Source organism: Adiantum capillus-veneris, chromosome 21, assembly GCF_014529385.1.
Source record: "Adiantum capillus-veneris isolate H3 chromosome 21, ASM1452938v2, whole genome shotgun sequence".
In the NCBI taxonomy this organism is placed as follows: Eukaryota; Viridiplantae; Streptophyta; class Polypodiopsida; order Polypodiales; family Pteridaceae; genus Adiantum; species Adiantum capillus-veneris.
The window spans coordinates 66054808-66059941 of record NC_140951.1 but is presented as its reverse complement, the minus strand read 5'-3'; the positions used below and the strand labels follow the sequence as shown (position 1 = coordinate 66059941).

At 42.7% G+C, this 5134-nt stretch overlaps 2 pseudogenes; one reads left to right on the top strand and one right to left on the bottom strand.

Moving 5' to 3' along the window:
- The first annotated feature begins 894 nt into the window (after positions 1–894).
- Positions 895–1402, top strand: LOC147431085 (uncharacterized; annotated as a pseudogene).
- A 1730-nt stretch (positions 1403–3132) lies between these two features.
- LOC147431084 (adenosylhomocysteinase pseudogene) lies at positions 3133–4845 on the bottom strand (annotated as a pseudogene).
- Positions 4846–5134: the final 289 nt, after the last annotated feature.

Genomic DNA, 5134 nt, shown 5'->3' with positions numbered 1-5134 from the left:
AACGGCAGCAAAGCAAAGATGCAATCCCAACTGTCTAACTCACAGTCAATACATCCTAGCTGCCTATCTAAGGGTGCTCGAGGGATCGCTCCAAGACCTGTATCACCGAAAGGATCTCAACATTCGAGAATCCCCCAGCTCAATAAAACCTCACTCAACCCTCAACAAAGGCTGCAGTAAATCTGATAGTACATAGACTTCCCACAAAGTCATACATCCACAAATTTCCCACTATATGATGTAACCGCTGCGGCGGTTGTTTGCTGCGTGACTCATAGCCAGCAAACCCTCAACAAACATACATCATCTCTGACAATACATCCCATTTGGAAGTACCTGCAATGTCAGCATGAAATCTGGAATATCAAGCAGCAAACACAAGCTACCTGATGAACTAGTGGATGTCGCCTACAGTCTGTGTGTAGATGCACCCGTGTCGTATGTGACACACCTCCAAGAACTGTGAGCCGTCCTTCGATGTGTAGACAGCCACAAATCAACACTCTGGGAGTGTCGATATCCTCAGCACCTGCAGTCGTAGGCTGAAAACCCCAAATTTGCAGAGTCGGATCTGCACCCGTCGAGACCACGTAGTCGAAAATGGCCTGCGCAGACCTTTGTTGAAGCCAAACGGTGGCCGAGATGACCTCAGAATGAACGAGATTTGGGGCCGTGTCTTTGCCTGTCGAATTTCACTCCAATCTGAGTTGGTGACTCTAGCCTCCTGCAGTGCTGCCCTGAGCCTCGATCTGAGCTCTGATACCGGTTGAAGGAGTACGAGCGGAAGTGCGACGCGAGAGAGAGTGCGAGAAGAAGAGCACGACGATATGGTGAACTCGCTCTACTATAATGTGTAGAGAATAGTGAGTTCTTATTAGGTTTTTACAAAAGAATATGTGTACATACCTGGCGGCCCGCCCACTTACCTGGGCGACCACATTGGGCTTTATACCCCAACAGTTTCCATGTATCGTTGAAATAGCAGCAATGAGCTCACAAGAAAATGTACATGATGAACGCAACAGCCAGGCACAAGCGCAGTTTGAAACAAGAGCAGTCATGCGTTTCTGAAATACGCAGCAAGACCATTTGTCTGCAAAGAGACGAGCATGGCAGGCAAGCAAGGCAGTGAAGAAAATAAAGCCCACGTTCCCTTCATTGTTCATGAGTGGTGATATATAATCTGTGTTTGAATGTATGGGTCTCATCAAGTGTCCTATTTTCATTGGGCAGAGGGATTGCATTCAAGGGTAAGTTGGTAAGTTAGGATTCCCATAACGTTGCGATTGAGCGCTCATATTGTGTTTCGGTTCTTGAAGCAAACCATGGAGCATCTGCAATGTGGGGTTTTTTCTCTTTGCATGTGCTTGCAACCCTCCTGGCCCGTTGCTCATTGTATTGATCTCCGACTAGTGCTGGGTGATGCTCGTACACTTTTTACGTGTCTTGCTTTCATTCTCTTGCACTTCTAAGTACTTGCAGTTCAATTTCATTTATGCAAGATCACTGTTGTGCACAGCTTGGAGCTCATACTGCATGCTCACTGCAGATGTCCTTTCAGATATGCTTGATAAATTTGCTTATATTTATTTGCATCCTGATTTGGCCGAGAATTATGCTAAGCCAGGGTTTTATGGTGAAGGTTGGTTCTTTCTATAGTTAACCTTCACCAACCTCCTCAACCTCCAACTCCTCTCTCTGCTCAACCTTTGTGCTCTATCTCTGCAATCCTAAAGCCCCCATACAAGTGCTGCAAGCCAGGTGCGGCTTGAATCTGTTCAAGTTTAGGCTTGCCCTACTCTAATCAAATCAAGTATGTCTGTCGGCTTGTAAGGGCCTTCCACATCAACATTGATGTAAGCAGCTTGATCCTTGGACAATTTGATTAGCTTGGTACCAAGCTTGGCCAGATGCAGTGCAACAACCTTCTCGTTCAGATGCTTGGGAAAAACACATATAATACTTGCTTGGCATATGTGCCAGGCTTCCTTTCATTCCACAACTCCATTTGAGTAGTCACCAGATTTGTGAAGGAGCATGGCATCAACACATCTCAAATTATAGAAAGTCGGATGAGGTTATTGTAGAAGTATTATCTCTCTTGTACAAATCACTTCAATGTACTTCTAAAGTATGATTCTCTAGACTAGTCTACGCCAGTGTCCAAGTTTATGTAGTGGACCATGCGCCCCAACACTGTCATCGACTTTTCTTGACAGCATATGTATGTATGCATGGATGCAAGTATGTGGTTCATTTTGGAAGAGGATACCCTTGTTTCGTGGCAGTTCAAGTCTCTTGGATATTTATTATCTCAGTAACATTGTTGCAGATCTCTAATATGCATGTTTCTAGTTAAGGTCTATGATGTCTACTTCGGTAGCTTTAAAGGTGACACAATGAGTTTTCACAGCCTAGAATTGGTGACTTAGGAAAATAGATGCCCCATTTATCTTTCAATTCAACTGACAGCTCAGTCTCTAGGAATTTTTCCCATCTTCAAGCTAAAAGCAAATGGTACCATGCATGTATGTTCAAAGACGGGTGCATGTGTGCTTGTGTGACCGATTGCTGTAGATGCATGTGGCTACATCATCTAGATTCCAAAGTCGTCGGTCTTTCCCAATTGTTATGTTCATTTCAGAGGGACGATGATAGCATGTCTGATGTTGATTGGGACAATCTTGGGTTTGAAATGAGGGAAATAGACCAAATCAGATGTTCATCATGAAATGTGACATGGTTGATCTTTCCCAATTGTTGTGTTCGTTTCAGAGGGACGCTGATAGCATATCTGATGTTGATTGGGACAATCTTGTGTTTGAAATGAGGGAAATAGACCAGATGTTCATCATGAAATGTGACATGGCATGTTCATCATGAAATATGACATGGTTGGAGAATGGCATAAGGGACAACTAGAGCCTTCTGGTGTCCTAGAAGTGAGCCCATTTGTTGGAGTGCTGACTTATGGACACGTAAGTGCTGGGGTGCCTAGTGCATGTCTCAAATTCATCAATGTCCCTATGTCAGCACAATGATGCCCATCTTTCTTTCAGGGAGGATCGAGCACAATGATACCCTCCTGCCAGCACAATGATTTCCGATTTTGTTTTAGAGAGGATCCAGTGATCAGTTTGAGGCCCCAGGTAAGTCTTCAAACCATGCATGTCTATCAATGTTGCAGATAGTAGTGTTGTTCTTTGTCTTTCTCATGTAGCTAGCCATAATAAAATCCTAATTTCTAGTAGTGGTTACAAAAAATCTAGAGCCTCAACCACATCCTCTAATATCAAGACATGCAAACCCTCCATGAGAGCTTGCAATCTCAGTGATTACTACTTGAGCTTTAATGGCTGAAGCACAACGTTTGCCAACATCACCATAGTCAGACAACAACGACCTTCCCACCAATCATGACATCTATAGTGCTTAGAAATGATCAAGCAAGGAATGATGACACAACCATAAAGATTGTCAAACTTGCTTTTGGTCACTGAGTCATTCACATTAATTGCAAATAATATTAGTTTCATTAGTTTGCATTTGGTAAAGGTGGTGCACTTCAGTGGTAAGTCTCTTTAAAAATACCCACAAGTGTGTGCTTCATTTTGTTTCGGGTCTTTCTTAATGGCATCTTGAATAATTGTGAGAACTTTTTGAAACTCCTGGTTCTCAATGGAGGGATCTAGCACGGTGCCATCCTTGGCATTAGCTTCCTCTACCTTCACACTCTCATAAATAAGGATTGGCATCACCAACATCATCATTAATCAGACCTGGTCCACCACCAGGACCCTAGTCCAAGGCCCTCTCAGTTCACCAATAGTATTCTTGAAGATTCTCTCCCTTCCAAGCAAGACAGATGCACTATCATGAGCAGTGGCCGTCACCACAGCTTAGTCTTGAGTAGAGAGGATATCACTTGTTTCATCTAAAGTTGAAATTGTTGGAGAACATACTGGCTACTCTTAAAATTAAGGGCAAATTACCAAAATACTCCTAAAATTTGTAGAAATTTTGAAAATAACCTTGAGATTTCAAAAAGTTTCAATATACCCTTGCTTCATTTTGGGATGGAATTGTCCCAATTTTTGCATAGTGTAATGTTTATCACAATGGGGATCTATCTTTTAGCATTTTAGACAAGAATTTTCACCAATAAGCTCAAAAATAGATCCATATGCATTCAAAATGATGAACAACTTCATATGAAAAAGCTCAATTACCATCTAAAATCCTAGTGGTATCGTCTTCTTTTGATAAGAACCACTCTTCCTACGAGGAGCTGCAAAAAGAAATGTTTTAAGAGATGTTTGTGAGGTTAATTAGGGAAATTTGAGAAAAAACTCAGGGCATTTGGGAATTTTTTGGCCAATATAATAGGGGTACATTGGGAATTTTTGAAATTTGAGGGGTATTTTGGAAACTTCCACGAATTACAAGGGTCTTTTGGTAATTTTCTCTAATTTTTTTTATTGTTGTTTCGTCCTCTTTTAGAAGATATTCTCCAAGGACGGGCCTTGTGGTTTTATCACTTGTTGGTAAACGCTATTCGCTATACAAATTTCCTAGCCATTACATACACTTCATATACTTGCTCATGTTTTACCTTATGCACTTCTCATATAGTTTCTTATCTTTTATCTTGTAGGCAGGCCTTGTGATTTTATCACTTGTTTAGTTTGCATGGGCCTCCCTTCTTGCTAAAAAAAACACCTACCCATTAGCGATATCGCTAATGGGTACCTTCCTTATGACGTGGCAGCTGACGGGGCGAGTAGCACGGAATTCGATGCGACTAATTCCGAAATTGAGCGCGAGGAGGCCCTGAGCATTCTTCATCTCTGTGGCGGGGCCATCCGAGCAATCTACTTGCCGGCACGAGCGAAAATGCTGTTGTCTTCGCTACCGCTACGGCTCAGCTCGCCTTGCTTATCTTCTCTTCACACCCTTTACAATTAGGGTGCCCATTGTTTAAATGGGCGGCCCTTTTTAATGGCACCCCATTGCCTTGGGCGGCCATTTTGAACTCAGGCGGCCTTTGCCTTGGGCAGCCATAGCTCCATAGTGGAGGGCACCACATTTGACATGCATATCATGCTTTTGTAAAGGCGCCACAATTGCACATATT